The sequence below is a fragment of the Mesocricetus auratus genome, unplaced genomic scaffold (assembly GCF_017639785.1).
Source record: "Mesocricetus auratus isolate SY011 unplaced genomic scaffold, BCM_Maur_2.0 Super-Scaffold_100010, whole genome shotgun sequence".
Lineage (NCBI taxonomy): Eukaryota > Metazoa > Chordata > Mammalia > Rodentia > Cricetidae > Mesocricetus > Mesocricetus auratus.
Genome location: NW_024429194.1, coordinates 1,823,000 through 1,844,908, shown reverse-complemented (window position 1 = coordinate 1,844,908; position 21,909 = coordinate 1,823,000). Strand labels below are relative to the sequence as shown.

General features: G+C 45.6%; 1 long non-coding RNA gene and 1 other non-coding gene across 2 annotated transcripts; one reads left to right on the top strand and one right to left on the bottom strand.

Annotated features, from left to right (window-relative positions):
* The first annotated feature begins 7,418 nt into the window (after positions 1 to 7,418).
* LOC121142688 lies at positions 7,419 to 20,241 on the top strand. The gene is made up of 3 exons (XR_005879707.1): positions 7,419 to 7,633; positions 17,746 to 18,052; positions 18,637 to 20,241. It is a non-coding gene; the product is annotated as an uncharacterized LOC121142688 (long non-coding RNA).
* LOC121142991 lies at positions 20,166 to 20,296 on the bottom strand. Its single transcript, XR_005880134.1, has one exon. It is a non-coding gene; the product is annotated as a small nucleolar RNA SNORA24 (small nucleolar RNA).
* Positions 20,297 to 21,909: the final 1,613 nt, after the last annotated feature.

The window sequence follows — 21,909 nt, the reverse complement described above, 5'->3', positions numbered from 1 at the left end:
ATGGCTCCATGATGGGGAGCAGAGCAGAGAGAAAAGGAAGCAGACTGGACTTGGCTGGGGCTAGGGGAGTGGGGTGGAAAGATCATTCGGGGTTACAGGGAGAGTAAGTAGCTGAAGGAGGGAAGCCGGTGAACTCAGCAACCTGGGGGTTTAAGGAAGAGGAGGGAGGTGAGAAGGGCCTGGATGCTAGCATGAGGGCTCTGGAAAATATGCCAGGCACTTAGGAATAGGATCTGTAGGCGCCTAGAGGCCAGCGTGGGCTTTAGTGCGCAGCCACGGGTATATGGGGAAGCATGTTCCTCCTGTCAGAGGCAAGAGAAACAACGCCTTTTAGCAGGGGGGAGTCCATTTCACAAGTTCCTGGGAATGCTGGCTTTTATCTAATGCCATAAATCCTCCTATAGCCCAGCTAGATTCAGCTTTGAATCAGATCAGTGGGCCCTCCCCTCTTGGGGGGGGGGAGCAGGGCACCCGACACCACCAAAGTGCACCTGGGTTTGATGGTGAGGCAGATGGAGGAATACAACAGTGCTGCGTCTCAAATACAAACAGCTTCCACTAAAGAAAAAACCAGAGTTGGCTCCAGAGCAGGTCACCAAGTAAGGGAATTATTTTATTTTTCTCCCAATGTACATCACACAACTTTCAGTGTGGTCCACCTGGGGCTCACTAGCCTGAGGCAGATGCTGGCTGACCAAACATCTGGGGTTTCGGATACTTTTGGGGCTTGTCTGCCATGACAGTCCTCCTGACCCAAGAGGCGGCACCAACTCCAAACCGTCAGGTACTCAGTAAGCTCCAGCCCCTCACCGACCTCCAAACCATACAGTGCGGCGCCGGTGTCATGCAACAACCCCAGGCAGGCGTGGTGGCACATGAAACCACATCACTAGGGAAGCAGAGGTCTCTGCCGTGGAATGATCTTTCCGTACTCTGTGAGTGTGTATTGCGCTCATTGGTTGATTAAAAAAAAGCTGATAGACCAGGAGCCAGGCGGAAAGTCTAGGCGGGACAGCCAGACACAGAGGACTATGGGAAGAAGAGTCAGAGGAGATGCCAGCCAGCTGCCGAGCAAGCAGAATGAGTAGAAAATGGGGTGGCAAGCCACAAGCCATGTGGCAAAGCATGTGTGGAAATACGGGTTAATTTACATGTAAGAGTCAGCTGGTAGCAAACCTGAGCTATTGGCCGAGCATTTATAAATAATAGGAAGTCACTGTGTGGTAATTTGGAAGGAGCTGCGGGGTGGTCAGGACAGGAAAACTTCCAACTACAGTTCTCTGTGAGTTTCGGGGGCCAACCTGGTGTTCAGACCAGCAAGGACTACGTAGTGAGGCCCTATCTCAAAAAACAAAACAAAAACAAAAATAAAATAATAATGCCCTTTGAAATACATGTTTTATGTTTAGTGTGTGTGTGTGTGTGTGTGTGTGTGTGTATGCACACATATGTGCAGGTATGTGTGGAGACCAGAGGTTGTTTTTTTTTTTAATCCAGGCTTCCCCTCACTCACTCTCCACTTTAATTTTTTTGAATCTGAGCTAGCTGATTATGTAGGCTGACTGGTTACCAATTGAGCCACCTCCCCCAAACCTTGAAAATACACATTTAGTTTTAGCGAAGGGTATAATGCTCAAGTCCAGAATCCCTAATAGGGGCGACATCTTAGGGGAGCAGGACATTTCAGAATTCTAGCCATGCTGATCTGGCTGAGCCAACTGATTGCTGATGGAGATAGCAAGTAACCTGACATAAGCGTCACTCACTTTCGGCTCTCAAGAAGGATCATCATTTTACATCTTAGACCATAATCTTAGGGACACACATAATCTGTGACACGTATCACAGACGGCTGAAATTCAGTGAAAGATTGAGAAAAAAGACATGAAATTCAAGAGTAAGTATGGAGAGGAAGCTACATAGAAATATAGTCATACATAGTTTGCGTAGTATATAACATACAGAATATAGTTAATGGCAGGTTTCAGACAGCCAAGGTCAAGAGCAAGAAGGAAATAAAATGATTGTTCAGAACGGTTTCTCTATAGGACGATCATCGTAAACTGACCTGATTGGCCCCTTTGGCTTTTCTAATTTACACAAGGCAGCAATAGATACTCAGGTGTAATCTAGTTAGTGTTTAGCCTTTGAAAAAAAAATCCATGCCTTTTTTTTGGGGGGGTGTCTTTTAAATTTATATCTGGAAAGTTCCTTTGGGTTCTTTTTTTAATGTTTCAAATTTTTTCTTTTCTTTTTTTCATTCATTCACTTTTTAGACAAGGTTCCAGTCTGAAGTTCAGGGTGGCCTAGAACATGAACTGCCTCCTGCTCAGCCATCCGAGTGCAGACTTTAGAAGGAATGCTCCACCACACTCAGCTAGTTTGTTTCTTACAGAACTACGCTGTGAGATGTCAAATACAGAGTTCAGATCCCCGGCACCCACACGGTGCCAGTTAGATGTGGTGGCCCAGCTGTCATCACAGAACTCGGGGAGGCAGAGATGAGGGATCCTGGCTAGCCAAGCTAGCTGAATTGGTAAACTCTGGGTTCAAGTAAGAGATCCTGCCTCAATATACGCATGCACAGGAATTCATGTACATGTGTCCAAACATACGTGCGCGTGCGTGCACCACGGCACACATGTACCCAAAGCAAGAACAATTATTTTCTTTTGCAAGTTACCTACAAGTATATACTACTACTAATTTTTTGTTGTTGTTGTTGTTGTTTTTGTTTTTTCTAGACGGTTTCTCTGTAGCTTTGGAGGCTGTCCTGGAACTCACTTTGTAGACCAGGCTGGCCTCGAACTCACAGAGATCCGCCTGCCTCTGCCTCCCGAGTGCTGGGATTAAAGGCGTGCGCCACCAACGCCTGGCTACTACTAATATTTTTAAGAAGCCAAGAAAGTTTTCCTTCACCTTCCAACACCTGTCAGAGTTTCTGTCCTGCAGTAGGCACAGCCTTTTGTTGAGGGTCTAACTTGAATGTGTGCAGGGAAGACCTTACTTTATGAGTTTTGTGAGGGAAAGCTAGTAGGAGCCCGTACTATACTTCTCTCTGTCTGGTGCCGTATTTAGTACTCTACTAGGTACGGAAGATGTGCTGGTAAGCCAGATGTGTCAACAGGAAGAAGGATGACTTTGCAGCTTGCAAAGACAACCCAGTGAGTCAGTCCTTTCTGCTCCATTCCCAACCGGCTCCGCATGGTTATCTGGATCATTTGAACGAGTCATTCCACACCCTCAGCTGTTGTCTGCATCAGCACGTGTCACAAGGAAACAAACCTGGTGACCTAGCTGGGCCCAGTATAAAGATTAATGAGTACGTGAGAAATAGCCAGAAGTAGAACTTTATTTACGTTATAGAATAAAAAAAAATCTAAGAAATGTTTACCTTAAAAATAAGTTTTTTTTTAAACCAGGCGGTGGTGGCACACACCTTTAATCCCATCACTCAGGAGGCAGAGGCAGGTGGATCTTTGTAAGTTTGAGGCCAGCCTGGTCTACAGAGTGAGTTCCAGGACAGCCTCCAAAACAATACAGAGAGACCCTGTCTCAAAAAGCCAAAAAAAATATATATATATATATACATACATATATATATACACACACACACACACAAACACACACACATGGGAGAACGTGAGGATTTTATCTTTCAAATTTTGTAATTCCTTTTTTTTTCTTTACAGATAGTACAACTCTATTCATCTAAGTGCCACATTTTCATTACCCATGTACCTGTTGATGAGCATCCAAGCTGGGTCCATCCCTAGCCATCATGAGTATAGTAAAAATGGATGAGCAATTATCTCTATGGTAGAATATGGAACCACTGGATATGTATGCCCAGGAGAGGCATAGGTGAGTCATAGGGCAGCTTTCTTTCTTGGTTTGTTTGTTTGGGGGAATATTTGTTTGTTTGGGTTTTGTTTTTCTTAAGAATTCTTCACGCCCCAGTAGTGGCGGTGCATGCCTTTAATCCCAGCACTTGGAAGGCAGAGGTAGGTAGATCTCTGTCAGTTTGAGTCCAGCCTGGTCTGCAGAGTGAGTTCCAGGACAGCCAGGGCTACACAGTGAAACCCTGTCTCAAAAAGACAAAAACCACCAACAAAAACAAAGACTCCTTCATGCTGGGGCTAGGGAGATGGCTAAGCAGTTAAGAGCACTGACTGCTGTTCCGGAGGACCTGGTTCAATTCCTAGCACCCTCATGGCAACTCACAACTGTCTGTAACTCCACTTCCAGGGGTTCTGACTCCCTAACACAGACATACATGCCAGCAAAACACCAATGAACATAAAATAAAAAATAAATTAAAAAAATTTTAAAAAGAATCCTTTGTGCTGATTTCCATAGTTCACATTTGTGTAATAGATACATCACCCCCTTGAGAAATGTGGATTGGGTAATTGCCCCATTACCTCTGTAGCAATGATTATTCCTGTGAATGCCAATTCTGTCTCCTCTAAATGCTTCATTGCAGCCCTTCTAAACACACAGATGTAAGACTGGGAAAGTCCATTTTTCTTTTTCATCACCCCATCCGGACACGTGAGCTCCTCTCGCTCCTTCCCTGCCTCCTTCCTCAGACTGATGGAAACTCAGAGCCACTAACCACAGCAGACTAAAGACCAACATGATTCATGATGGGAGGCTGGGCTTACAAGGAAGACCACCGCTGTTTATTGATCTGCCTTGCCGTTTTATGGCTGATTTCAATGAAATGAGACAAGGAGAGCTTTAATTAGAAGTGCCCACAATTTAGAAGACATAGTGTTGTCACTAGCAGTTGCTGTAAATTAAATACTATATGTGTAAGTAAGATGTTCTGCACCTCAGGTGATACTGTTGCCATGTTCCTGAACAGAGCTTTGAGATACAAAAGAAATCTTTGAAAGGGAAACAATTTTTTTTAAAGAAATCTGTCTTGAATCCTTTTGTAAAATTTAAAGCCTTTAGCAACAAGCTACCGACTTACTCTGTGTAATCGGCATCGATTTTTAGCCCAGAAGTGAAAGTACACTGAGATTTTAGGCTTTAGGTTATTGAACTAATGAGTGCTCATTCTGTAGTGAATGCCAGACTCTGCCCTGCATTCTGGAGCTACAGTGGTGAGCAAGAGAGACAGATGCTGTCTTAATGACACGTGCAGCCTTGCAGGAGACACGCACAAGCAGAGGTGGGGGCCATGGGAGAAAATAAACAGGATGATGAGGTGAAGGGAAGGCTTTTCTGAGCAGAAGCGGCGTATGCAGAACTGGGAATCTGCTTCAGATCTGAGTAAGGCCATAGGAAAGGCTAGCCCTGGGATTCTCAGGTACACATAAGGAAAAGGATAGAGACCAGTGTGTGTGTGTGTGTGTGTGTGTGTGTGTGGTGTATGTATACTACACGTGTGTGCATGTGTGAGTGTGGTATATGTGTGGTGTGTGTGTGTATGTATGTATTGTGTGTATATGTGTAGAGTGTGGTATGTGTGTGTGTGCATGTGTAGTATATGTGTGCATGTGTATATGTGAGTGTATGTGTGTGGTGTATGCGTGTGTCTCAGTAGTTACCCTTCCATGACTGGCAACGTTCCAGAAATATAATAGGTATTTGTGGCAGAGGCCATAGCAGGAAAAGGGACAAGCACTTATAATCACTGTTTGTCATTATTTCCTAAACTCATAACAGAACTATAAATAATCGGAGGACATATTTTGGTTCTTGAGGAAGTTACAAATAAGTTGGATAAAGCAGCCATGTATACAGAAAGACAAATGAAAACAAAAATCCACATAGGTTTGGTACTGAATGGATGGTGCCAGCAGTTCTAGAAGTTCCAGACTAGGACAGATTGATAGCAATTTAGATCTTAAGTTTTGGTGTGAATTTCTTGGCTCCTAACACCAGGTCATTTGTCCCAAATGCCTTCCACTCCACTTTAGCAGACATCATTAGAAGTTCTCACTGAGAACAACACGGGCAAGTTGACAAGCCATTCTTGAAGGCAGGGCCTGTCTCCCCAGGAGCTCTATCTCCAAATCTTAAACAGGAGCAACATAAAATTTCCTCTGGGATGCTAAAAATGGACAGGGAAGAGATGCTGGCCCAACACGAAGAGCTGCCCATGCCTGTGCACACTCGTTTATGGGACCTAAGTTTAGACTCCAATCAGAACAAAATGAAGAGCCCTCTCTGCAGATTCCACATCCTCTTTGGAGTCTTTTGTACGACAATTCCAGAAACTTCCTTCCAGGGCCTCGTCTGTTTCTGGACTATTGATTTACAGAGCTGTGTTTTCTGGCACCAGATCACACAAGAATTCCAGAGAAATAAAGAAAATGCTGGACTCATAAAGTTTGGCAAAGAAGGTGCTTATCGGGTGGCCGTGCCTTCAGCCTGGGGAAGGTCCTCCTCCTCCTCCTCTTCCCCCTCTTCCTCTCCCCAAATCTAAAAATGTTTTTTTCTTGTTCACAGCCAGCTGGCCTGGCCTTTCTTATCCTGGTCCTCCTTGCCCCTCCCCTGTTTGTTACTTTCCCTTTCTAGGCTAGAACAAAGCCCGAGTATCTTGTGAGCTGTCTTGGAGGGGAGGACGCTGTGGGAGCAGAATGGGCTGTTTGCTAGTGAAGAGCTGTTCTACAAGGATCTCCCCACCCAGCTGCCCCTTTCCTTCTTTCCATGCTCTTTGGGACAAATGGGGCCTAATTCTCTGCTTAAAAGTTGATGCTAACCAAGTGGGCCATCCCTTGGGCTCAAAAATGGTCTCTTTTACTCATAAAAGACTGTGGATGGTGAAGAGATAACTAGTTAGCTCAGGGGGTGCCCTGTAGATTCACTAATCAGTTAATACTCACACAGGACTGTAAAACAGCTACTTACTTAACTCCAGGGAATATTCACAACAGAAGCATCTCTTAGCGAGGGAGATAAAAGTCAAGGGAGTAAGACTATGGACACCCCCAGGGAGGGCCTCACCCTCCCTGGGGAAATGAGGGGATAATGGAGGAGTTGGGGGGAGGGCACGGGAGGAGGGGAGGAAAAGGGAGAGGGACCTGGAACTGACTTGTGAAGCAACCTTGTTTCTAATCTAAATTTAAACTGAAAAAAAAAAAGTCAACGGAGTAGAAAGTCACCTACAAAGCCGTTCACTCCTCCCTTGTCTGGAGACGTCTATCTAACATTAATAAGCCTTTTAGGGAAATATAAGGAAGAGGGGAGGACCATGGGTAAGAGGGACTTTCATGAGACAGAAGCGAGGTGGGTGAGACAAGAGGAAGATGGAGAAACCACTCAACTGCTAATCACTTCCCTACGACAACACGGCCTCTCTCCTGGTCAGAGAGTGTGCACCTTAGCTCTGTGGAGGAGGAAAGGGAGGTTTCTTAGGGAGAGTTTAAGAGACCAGATGTCCATCTTCTCACAGCACATTCTTAAACAGAATTTGCAACAGCCCAGGCATTCCATTCCCATTAGGAGCTGTTTTGCAAAGAAATGAAGACGGTAGCCACCAATACAGGCAGTCTGAAAGAGCAGGACAGTTAAGACTCACATATCAGAGCTTTGTAGGCCAACCTCAGAATCATGGCTGCACTACAGCTGGATCCCTGAGAACTTCCACACATGCTGTGGGCAGACTCCCTTTGAGGTGAGTGCCGTTCAAAATTCCTGTCCCTCTTAACTGATAAAATGATTTCTGTCATCAATTGTTGGATTATGTAAACACAAACATTTACTGCTGAGGAGCAAAGAAATTGCACAGTGTGTGTGTGTGTGTGTGTGTGTGTGTGTGTGTGTGTGCATGCCCTCCCCTTGTGAGCAAGTGTTAGCTTCTGTTAACAGGGAGTAAATATCCTCTATGTTATTAAGCTGTTAATTTACTTGAAAAATAAAACCATATTTCTAATGGTTTTTCCAGTGAGCAGTATATTCATATTAACACACACACACACACACAGAGAGAGAGAGAGAGAGAGAGAGAGAGAGAGAGAGAGAGAGAGAGAGAGAGAGAGAGTTACAGGGGATGAACTAATAACACCTACAAGGAAAAGCCCCCAAATCGGAACAGACACACAACTGTTCAGGGCACAAGTCTGTGGCATCAGGTAGTAGGCAATATGAAGTGAGCTAAATATCTTGAGCAGGAAAAATTGTGTTTGTGCTGGAACCCAGGAACCGAGGTAGAGGTCCTTGGTCACAGCAATTTTCCTGGGCAAGACTTCTTCCTGTGACTGGGTGATGGGTCAGTATGCTGCCATGACTCAGCTTTGGGGCACTTCTTTTATAGCCCTAGGTGAAGGAGTTACATCTGGTATACTTGATAAGCCCATGGGGCTGTCTTTTGTGATATGCTTTTGATAAGCCCATATGCCCATGTCTTCCTGACTTAATTTCATAAATTCACTGACAGTAGTATTTTATTTACATGAATAGGTTATCAGTCTGAACCTAATGATCTCTTCTGGGTAGATAGTGACTGGTTACTTGCAGACTCACAAGGAGATGCTGAGTCATTCTCCTTGTGAGTCACCCAGGGCAAGGGACAGCCTGAAAGACATTATTCCATGTAGTATGAAGTAACTTAGAACAGGGCCCAGACTAGTCACCACAGCTCTGATGTCCAAAGCTTTCTGATACAGAATGGGTAGCACACGTTTTCCTCTCAACTAGCTAGTTGAAAACTTTGGTAGGCCGTGGGTGCTCCAAATAGTTATTTTTTTTTTGAAAGATTCCAGCTCAGACTTCCATAAATAGATCTGTCTACCGGGTAGGGTAACAGTAGTCTTAACTGTTGATTATGGCGTAAGCTGTCCCAGACATGCCCCCAAGGGATTGAGCTAGACAAGATGGCCATCCACAGAGATTTCAACTCCTCCAGCAATGGTTGTAACACGCTGGTCTCTGGGGATCCAATTTTATGAGCTGGTGGAAGATGCCAATGAAAATCAGAAGCTCCTGGAACAGCTAGAAGGGTAAAAGTCCTCAGGACAAAGAATCATAACCATCACTCTAAAAGAAAGCAGATGAGGGGGGGGGCCCGGATCATGGGTTCCGGGGCTTGAATATAGTGGCTTCAAGGCCAGCCTGGGCTACACAGGAAACCCTGTCTCCAAAGTAAACAGGTAGAGCTAGAGAGTTGGCTCAGTGGTTAACAGCATTTGCCAGTCTTCTGGAGGACCTGGGTTTGATTCCCAGCACACACACACACACAGCGGCCTGTAATCCTTCGCCACTCCAGTTCCGGGAAGCCTAATGCTCTCTTTTGACCTCCATGAGACAAATCACGCATAACACACCATGCACAAACATGCATTCAGGCAAAACAAGCAAACAAAATAAAATAAATGAAATGGAAGAAAGCTAAAGGAGCCAAAACTGCAGCTCAACAGCCAGCAATGCACTTGCCTAGCGTAACTGGTGCTTCAGGGTTCTACCCTCAGAGCACGGGGAGACAAACGCAGAGACCTGCGGGCACTGCACGGGAGACGTGCAATGTAAACTACTCTTAAAAGAGCTTCCATGCGTCAGCTATGTCTTTTTTGCCTGCCCGGCCCGTTTTACATATAGCTCTTTCCTCATCATTGAGGAGCAAATTGTATAACAGCCTGTTTAAAAAGAAACCATTCCTTGCAAACTAATAGAGAAATTCTTAAACGATCTGGTTTTGTTTTGTGAGCAATACCAACAAAGCTTGTAAGCTCGACATAACTTAAAAGAACAGAGATGCACTGATTTGACCCCTTTTTCTATTCTTTCAGTTACCTTAAATTTTTATTGTGAAATAAAGATGCAGTGGCCCTGTGACTGCTACAAAGTTGCCGTGTGCCCCTCTGAGACTGCAGCAACCTCCCTGCCTGAAACTTACTTATTTCTGTATGTTTGTTGAGACAGGGTCTCATGTAGACCAGGCTGACCTCAGATTTGTGGTATAGCTGAGGCTCTTCTTGAACTCTGAGTCTTCTCCTCCCAAGTGCTGGGATTACAGGCCCTTTCCCTGAAAGCTGTTGTTTACTTCACTGTTTTTCTTTCTAGTGTTTATTGCTTTTACTTTTAATCCTTTAACAACGTGTCACGGAATAGAATCTGCAGAATGGAATGCTAATCGTTCCATGCTTGCTTGCTCGAGATTTATTTCCAGATTCGTCCATGCTGACACAATCAGGTAGCGCTTGTGTGATAATACAACAGTTGGATGTCCCTCCATGCTTCTTGCTCCTTGGGCTTAGGAGAAACCCTGTTGTATATTGTTACGTGCGTCTTTGTGTGCTCTTGTGCAGTTATTCTCCAGGGCAAGAATCTAGCTCTGGGACAGCTTGTGGATGTGGACCGTCAACTTTCTAACTATGAAATACCAAACTGTTTTCTAAAATTACTACGATGTGAGGGAGCCAGCTGGTTCTACTCTGTGTGTGCAACTCTCATTGGCAGATATCCCGGGGGCTGTGATACCTCTAACATCTTGGGGTCTCCAGTATAATCCAGGCTTCATGCAGTGGCCTCCCAGAGACTCCAAGCAGGCACTCCCTGGTCATATGCCTAGACTCAGTGGCTCTCCTTAACCACAGAGAAAGATTCTACAGTTCCTTTACTGTGTATCCCTCGTAACTCAAAAGTCAGAATCCTGTGGGTAACACTGCCATGCTTGAATGCCAGCTTGGGGTGAGCCCTGGCACCCATGAATCTCATTTGCAGGACCTTTTTATTTGTTACTACTTTTCAGAAGCAGAAAATCCTTTTCCTTTCACAGGTTGGAAGCTTGGCTGAGTGGGGTCTCCCTGACGGTACTCCTCTCTTTATTCCGTGTTTTGATCAGGTCTCTCCTTAATCTTATCTTTCGGTGCAAGCCTTGGTGATGGGGAATGTCCTTCTGTGTATATGTTTCCTTTATTGGTTGATAAATAAAACACTGTTTGACTAATAGAGGCAGGAAGATAGGCAGGACTAGGAGAGTTCTGGGAAAGGTAGGCAGAGAGAGACCTCGAGGAGACACCATGTAGAGACTGGGAAGATAGGACGCACCAGGTGTTCTCTGGTAAGATGAGGCCATGTACCATGTGTTTATTTGGGCAAAGCAGTCGTGGGACCAGGCGGGACAGAAACTTGCATCTTCACTTTGACTCCAACATTAAATTTCCTTGTGCTCTTTTTTTCTCTTTAAACTGTGTATGTCGTGTTCCTTTTTGCTCTATTTGCTGTTTTCCGTTGCAGAGCTTCATAAGAGTGATTCCTAATAATCACGTAACACAGTCAACATCAGGTAGCCTTCAAATCTCCACCACTGAAGAAGTAAGTCCATTATCTTCCAATTTAGCCTCGGGCGAATGATTAGGACAAGGGTAGAAAGTAGCCATATTCTTTGCCTGAATATCCCAAGTGGTCTCTAGCTCAGTTGCTAATATGGTTCTCCTCTAAAACCTCTTGAGCTGGGGCCACCGTAGTCCGTATTGCCCTCAGAGCTATACTACTGTCTTCTAATCACCTACTGGGATGGGCTGCTAGGCTCTAACAGTGTTCAGCCGCTTTCCTACTCCGAAGTCCCAAAGTCCTTGCACTTTCCTCCACAAGCCAACACGGTAAGGTCTGTCACAGAAGTAGCCCACTTCCTGGTACTAACTTCAGTTAGTCTAACATTTCAGTTGCTGCGATAAAACACCATGAATTTACAAAAGAAAGCGTTTAAATTGGGTTTACATTCTCAGAGGGTGAGTCCGTGAGGCAGAAAACAGCTGAGAGCTCACATCTGGATCTGTAAGCATGAGGCAGAGAGCACACACTGGGACTGATGCCAGTCTTCTGGAAGCTCCAATCCTGCCCCGAGTGAACTCTTTTAACAGGGCCACACCCGCTAATTCTTCCCAGTTTTACCAGCTGGGAACCTGGCATTCAAACAAATGGGCCCGCAGGGGCCATTCTCATTCAAACCACACAGGAGTGAGGAAGGAGAAAAAAAGACAAACACATGGACATTCAAAGAGTTGGGCTAGGGCTGTCAGAGACGCCTCGGCACCCAGAAGCTCAGCGTGTATTCTGTATACAGTGAACAGAGAAGTGAGGTTATTACAGGTTTATTTTATATACAGCTGAACAAGGTGGCAGGGTTATTACAGGCAAAGAAGGAGGCAGAGTTGATGGTATACAAGCTGGACCAAGGAGACAAGTTTAGCTCATCTTGGTAGAAGCAGTCTTCAGGCTAAAATATGGGGGGTGTGGAGAGAAAGCTATGGCGGGCATTTTCTGCACATGTGGAAGGCTTTGCTGTCCTTCTGAGCCTCACTCCTGACCAGTGGTTCTCAGCCTTCAGAATGCTGCGACCTTTTAATACAGTTCCTCGTGGTGTGGTGACCCCAACCATAACATTATTTTCATTGCCATTTCGTAACTGTAATTTTGCTACTGTCATGAACCATAATGTAAATATTTTTGGAGATAGAGGTTTGCCCAAGGGGTCAGGACCCACAGGTTGAGAGCCGCTACCCTAAAGGGAAGGCTTTGCTATTTTCCCAAAGGTCTAAGGCTGAGTTTCTTGACATGGCTGCACCCATGTCAAACAATGTGCATTCATCTAAGACATTACTCACTAGGGACTTTCTCTGTTCCCCATACTAAATCAAGCTGGTTAACACAGCCATGCATGTCTTTTTAAAAATTCATTCTTTCTCTGTCTCTCTCTGTGTCTCTGTCTCTCTCTGTGTCTCTGTCTCTCGCTCTGTCTCTGTCTCTCTCTCTCTTCGGGGTATCATGTAGCTTGCTGGCCTCAAACTCACTGAGTAGCTGAGGGTGAGCCTCCTGCCTCTACTTCCCAAGTGATAGGCTCACAGGCATTCATCCCTCACCCCTCCAGTTTATGAAGTACTGGGAATTGGACCCAAAGTTTCGTGCATTCTAGTCAAACACTCTACCAACTGAGCTGCATCCCCAGTGCCTGCTCAAGTGTCTGTCATGGGCATTTCTATTGTGACTATCAGTGCATAATCTTTTGGGATGACATTTTTCATGCATACACGTCATTTACTTTGTCAAATTTAGTCCCAGTCATCCTTTCTCACTCCCCTTTCCTGACACTGAAGTTGACGGGGGATGTCCTTCTGTATATATGTTTCTCTTATTGGTTGATGAATACACACTGATTAGTTGGTAAGCAGGCAGTAAGTATAGGCAGGGCTAACCAACTAGGAATGCTGGGAAGAGGGACACAGAGAGAGGAGAAGCCAGGGAGACGCCGTGTAGTCGCCAAAGAAATAACAGGTTTGGGCATTCTCCAGTAAGCCAAGACCATGTGGAAATACTAAGATTACTAGAAATAGGTTAATAATTAAGAGAGAGCAAGCCAGTAAGATGCCTGAGCCATTGGCCAGACCATTTATAATATAAGCCTCCGTGTGTGTATTTGGGCCTAAATGGCTGCGGGACCTAGCAGGAAAGAAACTCCGTCTACACCAAAGTGTTTAATCGTTTGTCTACCCCTGTACCAGTACCATTCGACCTACTTCTTAGAGTTTTGATAGCTACAAGGTAACTTTTACTTTTATGTTCTTTAAGAATTTCTTGAAGAATGGGCCCTCTACGTAATTGCATTGACTCCACAGGTTAAATATAGAGATCTTCTGGCCTGTTATTTCTAGCTGGGTGTAATGATGCATGCCTATAATCCCATCACTCAGGATACAGAAGCAGGAAAATCATGACTTCAAGGCTAGCCTAAGATGGAAAAGAAACACTGCCTCCTAAGAACAAGAGCAGGAGTGTAGCTCAGTGGCAGAGTGCGTGTCAAGCTTGAAGACTTCCCTTTCCACCCCAGCACTTTAACCTGTAAGACACAGATACACACAGACACACTATTCCTCTATTTGATCTTGATCTTTCAGTAAGGTTTTAGAATGATCTTCATAAAGGTCAGGAGATGCTCTGTTTGATTCGTCCCTTACTACCTTGTTCCTTGGTATCACTCTACATAGATCTGTTGATACAATTCCTTCTGGGGGGGGAGATGTAAACGATGTCTACCTCCTCCTCCTAAGTGCCCAATGACAAGCTAAGGTAGAGTTAGTTCCCCCTTCACTCAGGGGGACCAATGAGTTTCTCCGGCTGATTTACACAGCTGTGAGCAAGGGGCTATGGGCAGGAATGTGGGCGGTTTCTGAGCAGCCACGCCGGGTCTGCGTATACCCTGGAAGATGACTCCCGCTAGCTTTGAAGACGGAGACCCCTCCCCTAGTCTTTGTTGCCCATATACCTCAGCCCCTTCCCAAGGCCATGTGAAGTTACAGCAGAATTGCACGCAGCTCATTGAGAGGCCTGGCTGGATGCCTGGATGAGGAGGGTTCCGTGACCTCCTCTGCCCTGGATGAGGGTTCCGTGACCTCCTCTGCCCTTCCTCCTATGGGGGAATGTCAACTGTCAACAAAAGCCAACTGTGATGACCGTACACAAGCAGGCACAGCTGATCTGAAGACGGCGGTAGTTTGTCCGGGGAATAGTGATATGATGTATAGCAGGATCTTTAAAACTACAAACAAAAAACAAAACAACAAAAACTTCCTACTTACTGCCACTGTTTTCAAATGCTAATGATTTTTGCCTATTGACTCCAGCATCCAGCAGCATTATAAAGGCTTACACTCTGTTCACCATTTTAAGTCTCACCATCTTAAATATTCTCTTGGATATTTGCATACCCCATCACATCCTTGTGAGTGTCCCACTGCCAATCTCGATATATCTTACTTTTTACCCTACAGCTTCGCTCCTCATACAGTCCTGAGGAGAAGAAAATGCAGCTAACCCAATAGTTGTGCTCAACTTTCAAAGGAAGGGTGGCTTACGATAGTTTCTGTAGGTTTCTAAAAATACCCCTCTTCAAGAAAAGCATTCCTCAGAGATGTGGTGAGATTGTCTTTAATCCTAGCACTCAGGGAGGCAGAGGCAGGTAGATCCCTGTGAGATCAGTCTGGTCTATATAGAAAGTTCCAGACTGGCCAGGATATCAAATTGAGAGCCTGACTTAAAAACAAACAAACAAACAAAGCATTCCTAGCTTTCTGTGAACTTTGTCTGGATGGGTGCTGAATGTGTCTGTTGAGATCATCAACAGTTATTTAATGTGGTGAATTACATTTACTGGTTTCCTCATGGTAGCCCAACTTGTATTCTTCGGTAAGTTGGTTTGGTTCTGATGTCTTGTTTTGCCATGTTGAAGTTGCCAAAGTGTCACTCAGGGTTTTTGCATCTGTATTTGAGTGAGATTGGACTGGACTTTTTGTTTCTCACACTCTTCTGGTCACATTTTGGTGTAATGCTACCCTACCTCCGTGAAATGAACCGGAAAAGAAGCCCTCAATCCTACACTGTGGGATAGCTTGCACCAAAAGCCTTCAGAGAACTCTTTCAGGCTGAATTCTTCCTTCTGGAAAATATCCACTGGTGTAAGTTCTTGCATGATTATGACTCTGTCCTGACTTTCTTGTTCAGTTTTCAAATTCTTGAGCACGAAAGCAACATTCTCTTTGTAATTTCTAGATGGCGTGTGAGTATAGCTTCTATGTCACTCACATTGGTGTCCTCCTTTCTTTTTTCTTCTTCGTTGTTTTTTTTTACAAGGTTTGTAAATCTATGAGTCTTAGATAAACAAACTTGGGCAGGTGTTGTTTCTGCTGTGTGTTCGTGTCTAGTTTTATTATTTTGACTTGTTACTTTCTTCTCTTTGCCTTTATTTTGCTATTCTTTTTCTAACCTTTAGGTTCCTTGCATTTCAAAAAGCTTCTCTTAACAATTCTCATTAATTGCTCGTTTAGTTTTTGCTTCCGAAACTTTGATGCATAGTATCTGGTATATAGCAGTATCAGATATCTGATATATAGCATGGCAGCATCACTATATTTCCAAACACCTTCGTTTCTTTCTCTCTTTTTACAGCTTTGTTTCTTGACCACAACTTTCTTAGTCAGTTTTTCTAGTTATCTTTACCTATTTAATTTTAATTATTTTTATTACCATTTGAGACAAGGTTTTACTCTATACCCAAGCTGGCCTCAAATTCTTGATCTTCCTGCCTCTCCCTCGCAAGTGCGGAGATTATAACCCTGCACCACCAGGCTAGTTACCTTTTAAAAATTAAAATCTCTTCTTAGTTGTTTTATGGTCACAGACTCTAGTCAGGGTTTTCCAAATTTTTCAAAATGCTTCTAGCTGGACCTTGCTTTATGGCTCACATGTATCAACTGTAGTGAGTTTGGGGGTGGGGCTCTCAAAAGAACTTTTAATTTTCCTCCTTCTTTTATTTTGCTTCTGGGGGGTCCATTTTCACTGGTCTTCTATTAAGCATATGTCATCTTTTCCTTGCGCCCTTTAAGACAAGGTTGCAGGAAGCATTGCTCAAATTCAAGTTTAGCAAATACCCTTCAGGCCAAAGGCTGACTTTCTGTTCTCTCTGACTTCTGACCTTCATCCTGTCTCTGTGCTGCTTTACTTCTTAATTTCTTGCCAATTCATAGACTTTTCCAGAATGTATTTTAAGCAGTTAGCCTTGTGTGTGGCTGGAGGAAGTCCTGACTGAATGCACGCTGTTGTTATGGGATCAGCGACATAATAAAGGACCCTAGGGAAATGGGAAGCCTTCCCTTTTGGTCTGTGTGTGGGTGTTGACAGTGTGTGCAGAAGATGCCCATCATAACTTTCTCCCCCAAGATTTTCCAGGGCTTGAAGACTGACTGCTCCCCCGCCAGAGGTTTCTTCAAAGAAGACTAAAACTGTCTCTTTTATCCAGCTGTCTGCCTTGTTCTTTACCTGTATGTAATAACCCCACCTCTTTGTTCAGCTGTGTGAAATAACCCTGCCTCCATGTTCAACTGTATATATAAACGGGATTAAAGGCACATGCCTTTAATCCCAGCACTCGGGAGGCAGAGGCAGGCAGATCTCTGTGAGTTCCAGGCCAGCCTGGTCTACAAAGTGAGTCCCAGGACAGCCTTCAAAACAATACAGAGAAACCCTGTCTCAAAAAACATAAAACAAACAAAACAAAACAACAACAACAACAAAATGAGCTGCAGTTTCTCCTGCTGAGAGCTCAGGTTTCTGTCTGTGTTTGTCTTTTCTCCTTTCCCTTGCCACGCCAGGCAGGTCTGTCCCTAAAGCCTGCAGCAACCTTGTATTTTTTTTTTTTTTCTTTTAGAGGTAGAGTCGGTCTGGACCCGTAGACAACAATGTTCCTAGAAAAAAAGTCTTTATTATTCAATAGGTGTTTATTGATTGGCTGGTGTGCATGCAGGAAGAGCTATGAATGCAACCTCTTCCTAAGGGCCTAAGGGGAGGAAAAAGCAAGAATCATTGATTGGGGAGAGCAGTAGAACCCACTGATGGAAGGTGATGGGAACTGGGGGTTTAAGATACGGGTTGGGGGGCATTCTAATTCACGCCTGAAAGCTAATGCTGATCTCGTCAGGGCTGGAGAGTAAGTAGACATTAGTGGTTACTGTGAAGGGTGTGTGAGAGATGGGAACAGATGAAGGAGGGCTAAGAGTCACCGGCGTGTAGCTGGACAGAAGAAAGAACCAGCGTTCTAAGGCAAAAGAAGATGCCTGTGGTTGACATCGTTAGTTGCCTATTTAATATTACCGATAGACATTCTGAATGTGCCTAAGACCAAGAGACTAAACATCTCAACGGCAAGCCAGTTTTCTTGATTTGATCATGACACTTCCTGCAAATGTAAATTTACAGTCTTATGAGTCAACTAAAAATAATGTCTCTTTCCAAAAACAGCTTCCAGAGTCACAGAGGGCTGAGGGGCAATTTTCAGCGTCACTACTTAAAAGCTGAGAGCCTGGGTTTGAGTCACTCTCGTCTCCGTTGAATAGAGTTATAAGAGGAGCTGGGCATGCAGCAATGGCACAGGAAATGCAGGTTGTCGTTTGACCCCGGGGAAACGCCAAAGCCAGAAACAGCAAAGCTGCTTTTCTGAAGACTCATTCCCCACCCCCACCCTGCCCTCGGAGCTGCCAGACAGGAGGACATAGGCTCTTCCCCTCCTACCCCAGAGAAAGCCTTCTCTTCCAGGATTTCCTGAAAGGTACATCTTCTCCCTTTTGACTTGGGTTCTTTGGTAATTTTGGCGTCTGGTGGGGGGGGGGGAGGAGAGGCAGGAAGGAAACATCTTGCCAGACAACTTCTGCTTTTCATCTCACCAGCAGACTGCCCTGAGCGAGGGGCATGCCTGCTGACTTCTTGTAAAGAGGAAAGTGCCAGGAATACGGAAGCTAACATTTGAAAAGTTATCACATTGCAGAAGGACTGGCTGAAGTGTGCAGAACGGATGAACAGGCGAGAAAATTGGAGGAAAAGGGAGCACTCTGGATGTGCTCATAGGGAAGTCAGATTTTTTTTCCTGAAGGTAATGGATTGGCAAGGACAGATCTGCCAATAGGGTAGGCGTTTAGGATTAAGGGCTGGAGGGATGGAGGGAAAGCGAATCCACCCACATTGGGCACCAGATGAAGGTGTGGATATTAGGATTCACCAGACCAGTATAATTGGAGTTTAAATAACTTACACGGAAAACAATAAGCAACTGCCGAGGTGTTCCTGCTCCCCAATGCTCTCCCCAACCCAAAGTGGGTTTCTGACCCCTATCCTTATACTTTTAACCTGTCACAGGTCACATCCACCTGTGGCCACGCCCAACAGGCGTGGTCAATGCTACAGGTGCTGAGGAATATATTACTACACTTTTGGTTTGCTGGGCTTTCAGAGAGATGGAGAGACTCACTGCAACCAGAGGGAAGCCACATATCGAAGAGGCTGTTGTGGTCATTCTGCAGAGAAGTCTAAACAGTAGAAATGCTGAGGCAGGCAGGATGGACATGCTACGGGAGAAGCAGGATTGAGACTCTTCCCTAAGCTTCTGACACTAAATGGATGGTGGTGCCACTAGCTGCGATAGATTCTGGACCAGGCTTAAAGGGGACTGCAAAGGACAGACTAGAATCTGGTAGAATCTGACCTCTTGGTGGGCTTTGCTGGGATAGTGAAAGCCACCCAGTTCAAGCACACAGACTTCAGAGGCACCCAGCTGATGACTGAAGGAGGAAGCTTCAAGAAGGAAATGGTGGTCAAGATCTCTCACCAGCTGGGTGTTGGTGGCGCACGCCTTTAATCCCAGCACTCTGGAGGCAGAGGCAGGAGGATCTCTGTGAGTTCGAGGCCAGTCTGGTCTACAGAGTGACTTCCAGGTCCGGCTCCGAAGCTACACAGAGAAACCATGTCTCGGAAAAAAAACAAAAAACAAAAGGAAAAAAAAAAAAAGAGTGTCTCACGAAATGTAGGACCCAAAAGGAGTCCGCCATGTTTGACATCGAGAGGGGCCTTGTATCTTCAACCTGGGCAGTACCATGAGTGGAAGAGGGAGACAGGCTTTCAAAGCAAGCTTCATGCTGTTCCTGTAATGCTGCATGCTGCATCTGTGGGATAAACAGATAGCTTGGAGGAGAGTATGGCCTACGCTGGGAAAAAAAAGGAGACGGTCCAAGCACATCTTTTTGGATCTTACAGTTTATTAAATCCTTCTCAGATTTACCAAGCTTAAAGATGAACAGTAAGACAAGTTAAGCTCACATGAAAGACAGCTGATATACATTAGTGGGTGAGTTTCAGATGTTCCATTAGAACGAAACACGCCTTTGTGGAAATTAATCCCAGTTAATGGTTGAGGTGCCCTTGTATGAGCAGTTTGCGTGGTTTTGACATCTACTCTTTGAGGTAGGTCGTTACTCACATATACGACACAGGCAAGTTTAGGAGCACAGCTGGGAGTCGGGGAGTTCATTGAAGATGGGATTGGAGAAGATGCCCACTATTTTTTTTTCTTTTTTTAACTTTGTCGATTACTGATCAGGAGCCAGGTCTTACTTCACACAAGAAAACACCTTTTGTAAATACCAGCCGAAATAAAAGTTCAGGCTTATATTGAAAACCGTGGCCGATTAATATTCAAAACACCCATTTTCCAAGATTTAAGTTGAAGAGCACTGAAGATACCATGCAAGACCTTAGCCACTGTCGCTTTGGTTTTCTTGATACATTGACTTTTTTTTTCATCATGTAACAGTAATGAGTTCACGTACTACCTAGAAACAAGTCTAATAAGAGTTTAGTAAAGCACGCCCACTCAATTTCTTAACCATGAAGAATGTTATTTGGGCAAATAAGAAATAGACGCCAAATAAATGGAGACAGCTTTGCCAATAAATATATGGTGTTCCATGTCTGCCTTCCTTCTTTCCTTCCTTTTTTTTTTTTTTTTTTCCAAGACACGGTTTCTGTATGTAGCACCGGCTGTACTGGAACTCACTCTGTAAGACCAGGCGGGCCTCGAATGCACAGAGATCCTCCCGCCTCTGCCTTCCTAGTGCTGGGATTAAAGGCGTGCATCACTGCCTGGCTAGATGTTCCTTCTTAAAACATCAAGTAGCCCAAAACACGAGTCCCAACGGGAAAACATTTTGTACCAAACTACATAAAGGATAAAAATTCCTCCTTTATTTGAAATAGTGGAAGAAGACTTAAAAACAAGTCAAAAATCCTCTATGACCTAGACTAGAAGAGGGACAGTTGGTGGGGAGAGTTTCCTGACTATGGAACTGGCAGGTGACAGGGGACCTGGGCAGTGAAGCAGATGGGAGCTGGGTGTGCCCCGCTTCACAGGTATCAGATACAGGAAGTCAAGGGACATTCAGCAAACATTCAATTGGCCCCTACTCTGCCTTGGGGGCAGTATACATCAGGCAGCCACCAGAGGATGAGGAAAATGCTAGGAACATGAACCAATCCCTCTGAGTAAGTTGTCAAACCCAAAGCGGGGCGGCGGCAGAGGAAGGGCGGCTTGTCTAGGGCTTCCTGAATGATGAAAGGAAGGAAACTCGAGGCTGTCTCTCTCCCAAGGTAGGAGGAGGTAATGAGACCAGCCCGCGAGGAACAGGCAAAGTCAAGTTGGAGAAGGAAAGGCCGGGGAAACAAACACTCCAGGCTGTGAGCTACGTGGGCCTGCCTGGAAGCGCCTGTCTCAGGGAGGCGTCACCGTTTCCATTGTACTGACTTGGAAATTGGGGGGTCCTTTCTCTATTTTTAATTGCACTTTAAGATCCTTCTACGGGAAAGTTTCCATCTTTAAAAAAAAAATCTTTCGCCGGTGAATCAGATGGAAAGCCTCATTGGAGCGAAAATTCCTAGTAGGCTAGGGCGTCTGCGTAGGGCCTTAGTTACCACCGGGGCAACCGGGTCGAGCCCCACACCGTGGAACTGGGATGGAAAGGTCGCCCCTGAAGAGAACGGGTCTCCCCGGGCCCAGCATAGCCTACACCCATCGAAACCCGGAGACAGTCTGCATGCATGTCCGTGTCCACGGCCCCGGGACTGTGCGCAGGTCCACGCTCGCCTGTGCACACGGAGAAAAGAACATTTAGAAGGGATGCATGCCGTAGGCTGCCACCGCGGACAAACCGGACGAGAAGCGGTCGGCACCACTGACGTTCACAGCGGGGCCGCCGTCTCCGAAAGCGCACTTGTTTTTTTAGACGGGGGCGGGTGGGAAAACAAGCAAGGACGCCGGATCCGCGGCGGTCGCCTCTGCGTGCACCGTGTCGCACTGGGCGTCACGTCTGCACACCGGCGTGCAACCGGCCGCGTTGCACTCTTTTTTTGGGGGGGGGCAGCTGGACTCTCAAAACCCGCCCGCGAGGTTGCCATGGGGACGACAGGGAACTTTCTAAGCCGCTCTCCCGAGCCCCGCGCCCGTGGCGAGCCGCGCTCTCCCGCAGGGGAGGGGGCGGAGCCCAGGGCCCGAGCGGCGGCGGCGGCGGCGCGCGGCTTGCGGGGAGGGAGGGGGCGGAGCTCGCGTCACGTGGCCGGGGCGGGGCGGGGCGTGCGCGCAGC